General features: G+C 47.0%; 1 pseudogene; it reads right to left on the reverse strand.

The window, feature by feature from the left end:
- Positions 1 to 8,288: 8,288 nt before the first annotated feature.
- On the reverse strand, positions 8,289 to 8,762 carry LOC107535667 (transcription factor BTF3 homolog 4 pseudogene; annotated as a pseudogene).
- Positions 8,763 to 12,210: the final 3,448 nt, after the last annotated feature.

Here is a 12,210-nt window from a genome sequence, read left to right on the forward strand (position 1 = left end):
CACCAAGGACAGAGTGCTCAATAAATTAGTTTGTATTATACTTTGCTTATGAATGGTAATAGAGAGGAAGGCCAACAGAGGTCGTGGAAATTTCTGATTTTACAAAGCTTTTAATTTCAGCTAGCATATTTTCAGATTCTACTTTGTCTCACAAAAGTAGGTTTCTAGCTAGGCACTTTCATGCCTTCCTCCAGACTACTGACTACTACTTGAAGCAACATGTCATCTCATGTTCCTTTCTTTTGGCTCAAGAGAAGGGTTCATCACTTGGCCATCAGCAAGAAAATGGACTAGTTAGAAAAGGAGAAAAAACATGGACTGGAATTAAAAAAACCCCAAAGGCAAGATTGGCCATGGACCCAAAGTGGTACCTGTTCTTAAACCTCACTCTGCTTTGGATTCCCAATCTATGAAACCATGACTCAGCTGCCTTTCTCTTGGGGACTGATGATATAATGCATATGTCCAGGGCACACACAGGCCACCATTTCCTCCTCTCCTGCAATGGATAGGCCCCCAGGGCAGGCCTGGGGCTCTCAGAGGGGGCCCAGAGACAGGCCTGTCCAGAGGCCACAGCCCATTGAAGGCCGTGCTCTGGGAGCAGCTCTGTAGTGGTCTCATGGGGATGTACAGCACCAGAAGCCTGAACCTGGTGAGCAGGGCAAGTGGGCTTTCCTCAGAAGTAAACATATAGAGCTGTACTCCCTTTTATCAAACCCGTCTTATAAATACCTGATGTCTGAGAGTAGATAAACCTTTATTTGGATTAGAAATATCAATTCACTTTACAAGAGATAACAGCAGTTTCTTCTTTCAATGACAGAGCTTGCTTAAGTACCCTTTAAATATGATCTAGCATGTGGGCAACCTCTCAGGGACCCAGCTTCTAGATAAATTGGGGCCAACTGTATTTGAAATAAGTACAGAAAAGGGTTTGTGAGGTTAGCGTAGAATAGGAATCCTTTGTTCATCCCATGTAAGAGCTGCGGACCTCTCTACCACTGGAAGGGAGCCTTTGCAGTAAAAGAATTTTCAAAAAGTCAGAAGAGCCACTGCCTCTCCACCAGGATGCTGGGGGAGAAACCACCCTAGCCCAGTCCTGCTGAGCCAGGGGGACAGAGCCCTCTGCTGGCAGCCACAAGGACAACCACAGGTCACTCGTGCACATGATGGTCTTGATACATGACACAGGCACTTGGCGGTGACTTTGGTCTCTGTTGAAACCTAACCTGTGAGCATCATACATCTTGGGAAAGATCCAGATTGAAAAATCCTCAAGGGCCCAAATTTTCAGAAAGGAGCCTCTGTGCCCTTTAGTAACAGAAAACTGTGTTCCAGCAAAGCCAGGAATTGAGTCTCGGGCCTCCTCGTAGCACAGGGCTGGGGAGAGAAAGGGTGGTGGAGGCTACCGGGACACACAAGCACAGTGGGGGGAGGGGCGAGGCTGGATCTGGGCTGGGTGGTGGCAGAGGCAAATGGGGAGGAAGGATGGGGTGTGGGGACTGTGGAGGACAATGGCGCGGCAGGGAAGGGGGCGGGGCAGGCTGGAGGCTGGGTGAAGAGTGGAGGTGTGGCATAGGGAGGGTGCTGGGGCAGGTTAGGGGATAGGGGAGCAGCTGTGTCTGGGCTGAGGTGGGGGCGGGGTGTGCTACTGGGGGCTGCACAAGGTGGGGGGATGGTGAGGCTTTAGTGCCAGAGCATGTGCTTTCGAAAAATTGGAGCAATCTGCTGCCCTAAGGTGGCCCTTTTCATGGCAACCCACACCATGGCTGCGGAGGCACGGAGAGAGAAAAAGAAACAAGTCCAAAACGAAAAATAATTGAAAACAAATTCTAATATTCACTTGTATTTACATTATCATTGGAGGGGCACGGATGACAAATTCCTCATAACTCTTCTAAAGTTCCTGTCCTTTACAGCTCTCAGCCCAGTCTACCTGCGCCCAGCCTCCCGTGCTATGAACCTACTGAAAAAACTCATCCTTGCCACATTTTCTACCTTACAGTTTTCACCCATCACTTAAGCTTCAGCTATCATCTTTACGTGAATGGTGATGAAATATATGTGTGGGACAGACAATGCTGGTTTTCTGCAAAATCAGGTCTCTGGTTTTTGTTTTTTGTGGGTTTTTTTTAAATTTATCTTTATTGTTGAGAGTATTAGAGGTGTCCCATTTCCCCCCCCCAATTGACCCCCTCCACTTCCCTCTCACCCCCTCCCCAGGCCTTCACCCTGTCATTGTCTGTGTCCATGGGTTATGCATATATGCATATAACTTCTTTGGTTAATCTCTTCCCACCCTCCACCCCCCTTCCCTCTTTCCTCTGAAATATGATCGTCTGTTGCCTGCATCAATGTCCCTGGATCTATTTGGTTTGTCAGATTCTTCTGTTCATTAGCTTCTTCTTAAAGAAGACCCTTCAACTTTTCCTGTAGTGCTGGTCTGGTGGTGATGAACTCCTTTAGGTTTTTCTTATCTGTGAAGCTCTTTATTTGACCTTCAATTCTAAATGATAGCTTTGCTGGGTAGAGCAATCTTGGTTGTAGTTCCATGTTTTTCATCACTTTGAATATTTCTTGCCACTCCCTTCTGGCCTGCAAGGTTTCTGTTGAGAAATCAGCTGACAGTCGTATGGGGGCTCCCTTGTAGGTAACTAACTGCTTTTCTCTTGCTGCTTTTAAGATTCTCTCTTTGCCCGGCCGGGCTTGGCTCAGCGGTTGAGCGTCGACCTGGGATCCAGGTGATCAGGGTTCGATTCCCGGTCAGGGCACCTGCCCAGGTTGCGGGCTCGATCAATGACTCTCTCATCATTGTTGTTTCTATCTCTCTCTCTCCCTCTCCTTTCTTCTCTCTGAAATCAATAAAGATATATTAAAAAAAAAAAAAATTCTCTCTTTGTCTTTAACCTTTGACATTTTAATTATGATGTGTCTTGCTGTGGGCCTCTTTGGGTTCCTCTTCTTTGGGACCCTCTGTGCTTCCAGACTTGTAAGTCGATTTCTTTCTCCAGGTAGGGGAATTTTTCTGTAATTATTTTTTCAAATAGGTTTTTAATTCCTTGGTGTCTTTCTGCCTCTTCTGGCACCCCAATAATACAAATGTTGGGCCTCTTGAAGTTGTCCCAGAGGCTCCTTATACTATTTTCATATTTCTGGATTCTTTTTTCTTTTGGCTTGCCTGGCTGGGTGCTTTTTGTTTCCTCGTGTTCCAAATTGCTGATTTGTTTCTCAGCATCATCTACTCTACTGTTGATTCCCTGCAAATTATTCTTCATTTCAGTTCCTGTAGCCTTCATTTCAAATTGGTACTTTATTATGTTATTGATTTTCTCAGTTATTTCCCTAACAGTCTGCTTAAACATCCTTATAAACAAAATTCTGAACTCTGTTAGCTTGCTTGAATCTATTTCATTTAGTTCCTCTTCTAGAGATTTCTTCTGTTCTTTCCTTTGTGACATGGTTCTTTGCCTCCCCATTTTGGCTGCTTCCAGGTGTTTGTTTCCATGTATTAGGTAGAGCTGCTATGTCTCCTGGAATTTGTAGAGTGGCTTTGTGTAGTAGGTGCCCTGTAGGGTGCAGTGGCTCAGCCTCCACAGTCCCCTGAGCTGGGCCCTCTAGGTGCTCCCCTGTGGGCTGTGTGCACTGTCCTGTTGTAGTTGAGCCTTGGTTGCTGTTGGCGTCCCTGGGAGGAACTGACCCCCAGGCCAATCAGCTGTGAGGGCCAGGTGCAACTACAGCCAAAGAGATGGTGTGCTGGAGACACCCCTATGGAGCAGGATTTACTTCAGTAGAGCTTTGGTATTCACCAAGTGGGCCCCTTGAGTGTGTCACTCATGGATGTGGTAGGGTTGTAATCCAGCGTGGTCGAGTCTGACCACCAGGTGCACTGTCTCTGGGGCCTCCCGGTAGGTGCAAAGCCAGCCTGTGCCAGTGCCTTGCCCAGGGCCACCCAGCATGAGCTACTCAGCAAACCGTAGTTGGCTGCTCCTTGTGCTGGGCTTGGAGGTGCCCAGGAGAGGCCCAGCTATGAGCCAGTGCAGCTGCCGCTAGTGCCAGGCCTGGGGCCGCTTATCAAGCCGCATGGGGCAGCTGCTGCTTGTCTGAGAGATTGTAGGAAAGTCCTAAGCCTGAGGCTGGAGGGGCCACTTGCACAGAAAAGCCCCTGGAAATGGCCCGGATGAGCTGCAGGTGGGGAGGGGCAGGGCCTCCGGGAATCACGGGGCGGGGCCAAAGGTGAGTCGGGTGCTGGGGATTCAAACATGGCGCCTGCCCGCCGGCTGTGCTGGGAGGACTCGCCACAGGAGCCATGGCCTCCGCCAGCCCTTCTGCCCGGGAGGAAGGCGCCCTCCGCCTCTCGCCCGGATCTCAGGCAGGTCAGTCCCTCCCCGAGTGTCCCGGGTCCTTTCAGGCCGCTGCCCGGCGCTGGGCTCAGAGGGAGCGTCCGAGTGAGTCCGTGCCGGGCCCTTAAGAGGAGCTGCTGGGGCTCCCGCGGCCTCCGCGACCCTCAGGGACAGTCCCCGCTGGTTTCACAGCCCGGAGTTGTGGGGGCGTCTCTTCCCGGCCCTGGAGCCCTGGGCTGGGACCCGCTGTGGGGCTGGGACCCCTGCTCCTCCAGGAAACCCCCGCCGCCGAGATTCCCTCCCTGGTTTAAACCGCACCAGGTGTGGACCCGCGGCCGAGTCTCCGGGATTCAGCCCCGACCCGCCCGCGTCTCCCCCTCCTCCTGGTCTTGGTGCTGCCTCAGCTCCCTGGTTGCGGGGCTTCTGTTCAGCTGGATCTCAGGAGGCTCTGAGGGACGGTGGTTCTGGGTTTTAGTTGTGATTTTGATGTGGCTGCGGGAGGCGGCGGGGGCAGCTGTGACCTACGCCGCGATCTTGTTTCTAGCCAGGAGGTCTCTGGTTTTGAGATTAAGAGCCTTTGGGCTGGGCATAGGGCCTCCTAGGTAAGAACTCCGCAGAGGCCAGGAGTGGCTGTATGTGAATGTGAACGTAATGGCAGGTATCAGGGCAGCCACCCTGGGCCAAGAGACAGAAGCCACATGCCTAGGAAAGCAGAACAAGATGGAGGAGGGTGGATCCCTCATAATGTGGAACGCCCTCTGCTATCAACATGGCAACAAGAGAGAAATTCTCTATCTTAGTGAAGCTGCTGGAATGGGGGGTCTCTTTGTTAGAGTACCCAAACCCACATTCTAACTCCTACAAAAACAAGTGAAGGAGAGAAGAGGGAGGCTATTTACCACTCAGTGCTTTCCTTCCTTGAGATCCTATCCCTCCAGGTTTTTTTAATCATCTTAGCCCACAAGAATGTTTAAAACCTGCAATACCTGACTAGTCAGGGGCACTGACTTCTTCTCCCTTAGATTATCAAATTAAAAAAAATGACAACAGCCAACACAAGAATAGTGGTCTGGTGTGAATGAATCAAAATTATACCCATTTTTTTTGTCAAATGGGCAAAAAATACAGTTTTTGATGTGCCTCAGAATTATAGTAATTAGTTACGTGTGCCATGAGATGAAAAGGGTTGAAAATCACTGTCCTAGGCCATTGTAAAAGTAAGAGGGTTAACACAGGCAGCTTGGGGCTCAAGCAGGTATCCTGATAATTTGCAGCAGTAGATGGAAAATCCACAATCCTGACAAGACTTCTGGGGTGGGGAGGACAACTTGGCTTCCGTGCTGCTTGCCAGAAGGGTCACAGATCCTGCTCTGCAGACTCTGTGATGACCAGCTCCTCCCCATGCTCCCCCAGGCCCACTCTCCCTCCTTCCTCCATGCCATTGACAGTCTCTAGGCTCCCACTAGCAAGATGTCATATTAAGCCAGATGACCAGTTGGGAACTTTACAGTTTTTGCTTCTCTTCAGAGCCACACGGTCTCCAATAATTCACTCTTCCTTCCTATAGTTTCAGTGCTTGGCAGTTCGTATGTTAAGCCAACCAGAAGATTATCTAAAGCCAAATGGCAAATTGTGGCACTAACTCTCATACTTGTGGAAAGGCTTGGGATGAATTGGGTAAAAAAAATCTAGTTAAATTGGATTCCCAGGAATATGACTCAGTCAACAAATTATTGGGCCTTACCTTGTACTAGGTGCCAATATGGAGACAGGGGACAGCAGGAAACAAGCTAGAGAGACTCACTGCCCTTAAGAAGAGTTCATTCTAGTGGGGAAGACATCTAATGTACAAATAAGCACAATGTCAGGAAGTGCATCAGCTATATTTCACCATATTTTTGAGCTATGGTACTAAGTCCCCAAAACCTAGGAAGTTACAACCACACATTCTGTAAGAAGCGATGGAATGGGATGGCTTGGCCCAGCCCCACGTGCCTTCTTGCCCCAGAATCCAGTCTGAAGGAGCATCCTTTATTTGGCATACACTGTGCTCATAGCGGAGGGCAATGGATGAGAGAGATGACCAAGAAGCCATTGTGAAGCTGCTACTGGCACCTGATGTGCTTCAGGTCTACTTACCTCCCATGGGCCGAAGCAGCAGCATTCAGGGCCAACAGTGGGGAGGGCACTAGATTTTGCCTTCAGGGAGGAACTGCCAGTCCCATGGCAATGGAAGGGATGCAAGATCCTCTTAGAGGGAAGGGCAGAGTCAAGGCCTGGGAACAGTAATACAAGCAACTCCAAGTTTAAGTACTATGGAGAACATAAAGCAGGGAGAATGGACTAGAAGAGCCAGGTGTATGAGTGTAATGGGGTAGGAAGTGTAACAGGGACATTGACAACTTTCAAAGAAGTAATAGTGTTATGTTTTGTTATTAGGATCACAATGGATGATCAAGACTGCTGGCTATTTACCAAATATCCACTTACCCATCTTCCTGGGCACACAGACTTTTCTGGTCAGCGTTGTAGTCTGGTGTGGCCACAAAGCCGAGCCTGTCAAAGGAATGGGAAGAGAAGTGAGGTATGTCCCCTACCACCTGGAATCAAGGATCCCAAGGCCCCAGAAGAAGATGGAGCCACCTGATGGAAGGAACCTGGGTTCCCAAATCAACACAGGCAAGTGGGATTGTGAGCAACAAATAAGCTGCTATTGCATTGGAGACATAATACATTTTGGGACTATTAGTGCCAGCAGCCTAGTATCCTAAGATATCACAATACCTTCCTAAACACACTTACCTGGCAGATACTTTATTTGCAGCACTTCAACAAGAAGAAAACTTGGAAGAGGGTGTAGCACGAAACTTGCAGTTTCCAAAGCCAGTCTAGCTCCTCATGTAACAGTGATGTCAATGGCTAATGTAGTGTCAAGGAGTAATTTGGGCACTTAAAGCAAAGGCCATGGTCTTAGAAAGTGCGTAGACTAGGTTATAACAGGAAATTCAGGATGTATTGAAAGCCACCTCATAGTGCCCTCATTCACAGTAGTGTTAATTTAAGTGGACTCTCGGGGAGGGAGAGATTTGTAAACACGTGGATCAGGATGTATTGGCAGAAATGAACCCTGAGGGGCTTTTTCAGATATATGTAAGAGGCATGCTTGTATCTAAGTCCTCTCAGGCTGATCCAGGGGTGAGGTGGCTCTAGAGGAAAGAAACACAAACCAGGGCCCACCTTCAGAATGCATGGCAGACAGTGTTCCACTCCCTCCCGACGTGCCCCCTCTTGTCCAGCAGCTTGATGGGATTGAGCCTTGAAAGCACCTCTCCCCAGTGAGTGCAGACTCAGTTCAAGCTTGTCCGTGCTCCCTGCTATAAGAAAGACAACTCTGGTGCTATGGGACTGCCTTCCCTGGCTTTAGGGGCGCTATCGTCACTAAGGGGAGATCCTTCAGACATAAGGGAGAAAAGAAGGGAAAGGAAATGAATCCCTTTGGCTGAAAAGCAAACAAAATTAGAAAAATAATAACTGGAATAACCAAATTAAGAGAGAGTACTAAAAAGTTGGAAACAACCAGGCTTGATACTTGAAGGAATTCACCAGAAGGCTCAAGAGAAGAAGAGGCAGCTTTTGGGGAGGGGTGTTAATGATGCAATGAGGGTCTTCCCTTTTTTGACAATTGATTCTTCCATAAAAGCACCCTGAAGTTAGGCCATAAACTGACAAGTTTTAGGAACATCTGTATTTTCATTCAACAGAATGGCAGTCCTGCCACATTGTGCAGGGTATGCTAGTATCTGTTTCTTCAGATCTTTTTTAAAATATACAAAATATTTATACTATTGAACTAGTAACAGTTGATGCTCTCTGTCTGTAAAACTTTGGAGCCACATAGTCGATTTGTGAATCCTAGTCCATGCCAGCTTATAAAAACCAGAAAAGATTTTAGGTAGCTTCATTCTTTGATGCCTCATCAAAATTTTCTACGAGATCTGGAGCATGAACATCTTCCTCCTCAATGTCTTCTGGTTTGGGTGCTTTGCTATCCTACACTTGCCGAGGGAACTGTTCAGCTAACTTCCTAAAACTTGTTAAGCTGTCAGCACCAAGCTGACTTAATATTCCAGGAAGCATTTCTGTGATTGGTTTGGCTTCTGCACGACGGGTAATTGCAAAGGTGTTAGCAGAAAGGGAAGCTTGGATTTTGGGATTGTTGAATCGAATAACAGTTCCATAATCTTTAATCATGTGTACCTCTTCAATGCCAGCTATGTTATTCACAGCCATTTTTAGAGAACTCTGAAGTTTTTTGTCATCAACTGCAGCTGTTCCATGTACCACCTTCTTCTGTCTGTGAGCTGTAGCCTTGCCCCCTATCTGGACCTGAGCCTGAGGTTTGGCTAACTTTTCTTGATTCATGCTGCTGGTAGATCTGAAGCAGGGAGAGCCCTCCAACAGCAGCACATGGCAAGAGCAGGATGGCTGCCTCCTGTCTCTTTAGTTCTTCACAATGTTTTCTACATGCCTTCCAATAGTATTTGCTGAACAAAGAATGCATTTTCACTTGAAACCATTATATATATATATATATAAACATATATATGTAACAGATATAATATATATAACATATATATGTAACATATATATAATATATATACATAACATATATATTACTTCAACCTTTTCTTTTTTAACCACATCAGGCAGAACAGGTGTTTCTCAGCTTAACTGTTTTCAGCTAATATTAAGAAATCTTGAGGAAGGCATTTAAATATTATCAACTTAGTGCAATTCTGTATGGACAGAATTTGCTTGAATTTAGACATCTCTAAAAAAACAGGTAGCTTTGCTTTCATATTCTGAATACTTAAACTTTTTTGGGGGAATTTTCAAACACATAAGAATACAGAAATTTTTGTAATGCTCTTCCATGTCGTCATCACCTGGCATACACAAAAAACAACACAGGGCTAATTCCATTCTATCTACACCCTATTCTCTGCTGGATTCTTTCAAAACAGCCCGAGATATCTCATCTGCAAAACTTCAGTATGCATTTCTAAGAGGTAAGGGCAACCCCCTTTCAAAACATAATACCATGGGTATCACTGTCTAATATCCACTGGGTGATTACGTTTACTGAATTCTCTCATAAATGCGTTTTTACTGTTGGTTTCTTCTAATCGGGATCTAAAAAACGTCTAAGTGTGGCACTTGGATGTCATGTCTTTAAGACTGTGTTAGTCTATAATCATTCCAGCTTGTTTTCCCTTGCTGCATGCAAGGAAATTGTCAAACCTCTTGCTAACTGTGATGCTGTCATTCTAGCTAGCATTAGTGGCAAGGCTTTTTGCTTGTCATAGGGGATAGACTTTCACATTTCAAAGTCTTAATAATTGTGAATCCTGGGCAGACCACTTAGATTGCTTATGTTTTCGTTTGTACTGTGGTTCTTACAAAGCTCAGACCAGCTCTGTTCTTTTGCGGTTCACCTGAGCTTACAATGTCAGTGTTTAGTTCTCAGTTTCTTTACATTGATCTCTATAAATCTCTAAGTTCAGCTTCTGAGAGTTAACTTTTAATGCATCTTAAGTCACTCATTTTTTCACATCTTAACATCTGTGAAATTGGTTGCATATTGAAACTGATGGTGATAGTTTTATAGGTGGCATTCTTCTTTCCTATTTGGTTCATAAAACAATAGCATATCTCACAATCAAAGAAGCTTTACATTTGGTTAAACATACTAGTTTATTCAAACTAGCGGAAAAAAAGACCCCTCCCTGTGGAACTTCTACCCTTCCCTCCAAACAGTGGGCAGGACAACACTGGGAGGAAGGTCGACCAGTCAGAGTTTGAGAAGGGACTCCTGAGCAGCCAGCAGTGGAAGATTGCTTCTCCTGACCTTCCTTCTTCCCGCTCGTAGAGTGGAACCCACCCCACTGGTAAGGGAGTATGGGAAATGCTGCTTCCAGGCTTTGTACCTCTAAGCACAGGGGGCAGTTTGGACTGGGGTGGTCATGACTGTCACCACCACGCAGTACTTTAGAACGCTTTACATTAGTCAGTCTGTACATTAAATGTCAAAGAGCTTTAACTTTTCTCATCTTATATAAACCTAGCATGCTACATGTTCAATCTGCTTCCAAAGGATTGACTTCTGTGCCTGGTGGAGTATGACTTCCCCACCCCACCCCCCACCCATCAAGGGACTTGAGCAGCCCACGCCAGCCCAGACAGGTGAAGAGGGGAGGTCAAAGGTGAAGCAGGGCCTGCAGAGGCCATAACCCTGCCCTGGCCGCCCCCTTGCCTCTGAGGGGTTATTTCTCCAAATGACTGAGCTTAATTAAGGGCTTTAGTCCTTCAGCTGAAGAGCAAGACACAGAGTAACTGAAGTATTATGACACCACTCACAGCCACTTGGGGCTCGCTCACATGCTGTATCATAAGCAGCCTGAGGCTCTCCTTTCCATGAATGTTGAATCCCCTCAATGATGTTCTAGGCAGCTTGAGGGGAGGAGCTCGGCCCCTTATGTCTGAAGGATCTCCCCTCAGTGATGATATTGCCCCTAAAGCTAGGGAAGGTGGTCCCGTAACACCAGAGTTGTCTCGTGTGTATCAGGAAACGTGGGCAAGCTCGAGCTGAGTCTGCACTCACTGGGGAGAGGCGCTTTCAAGGATCAATCCCATCAAGCTGCTGGACAAGAGGGGGAACGTCGGGAGGGAGTGGAACACTGTCTGCCATGCATTCTGAAGGTGGGCCCTGGTTTGGTTTCCCTCCCCTAGAGGCCCCTGTCATTCCCTGGACTTATGGATACAAAGCAGGTCCCAGCATGACAGTGTAGAAACAGGCCCCAAAATGTAAATGCACTTCATTTCCTCAGCCAACTGAGTACAATCCCTTCTGCAGACTGAAAAAGCAGCGCTTTTCCTGCCAATTACACCGTTCCCAGTTGTGGTGTTGAATTTTTAATTTCTAATAATATTACAGAAAGGCATGGCTTTTTCATGCTTACAGAGGTGGCCGGATTTAAAAGTCTGGGAAATCCTTCTCTGGAATATGTCCTGTAAGATACTCCAACCATCAGAAATCACGCAGACGAAAGCAAATGCTCAATGTGCCCAGAGCGCTTCAGAGCTCTAGTTGCAAAATTCTGGCCACACACAGTGTCCAAGGTGGACTGAGAGGCAAAACTAGAGAAAAGATTATTTTAAAAGCCTGGCAAGTTTGCAGGAGGCTAACACAACATGCTATTCTCTGCACTAATAATTTACAAACCAGAAAATGGTTCTGAATCACCCGTCTCAGACAGCAAACGGATGTCCCATTCTAGTCACTTGAGCATCACCTCTGGAGCCTGTTATGGCTCTGTCACCTTCAGTGAACTTACAGGACAGGCTGTCGAGAAGCAACAGCCGAGGCACTGAGCAGCAGATCCTGGGGCGGGTGGGCTGAGTCGTCAGACGCTGAAGGCAATTCAACCCCAACCCTGAGCCTCTAAGGCCTTCTGGCCCTGGTGGTGAAGGAGCAGCCAGAATCGCCAGCCAGACTGTACTCAGGTGGGACAATCTGGGGGCCCTGGCATTTTCTAGCAAACTCACTTCATCAATAACATTGCAAGTAACAAAGGGTTTGTGGACAGAGCTCACTGATTTAGCTTCTGACTGTTCCCCTGGGTTCTCGTTTAAGGAGAACCCAGGGGAACAGTGCAAGACACCAGCCGTTTACCCCTAGGAATCTGTTCACCCATAGACTGAGGTCAAGTGTTAAAAGTAGAATCCAGTGGTACCTTGGTTTTCGAATGTCTCTGTTGAAGATCATTTTGGTTTTCAAACCCGCCTCGAAAGTCGAACATGCCACACGGCT

Source organism: Miniopterus natalensis, chromosome X (assembly GCF_054644295.1).
Source record: "Miniopterus natalensis isolate mMinNat1 chromosome X, mMinNat1.hap1, whole genome shotgun sequence".
NCBI lineage: Eukaryota > Metazoa > Chordata > Mammalia > Chiroptera > Miniopteridae > Miniopterus > Miniopterus natalensis.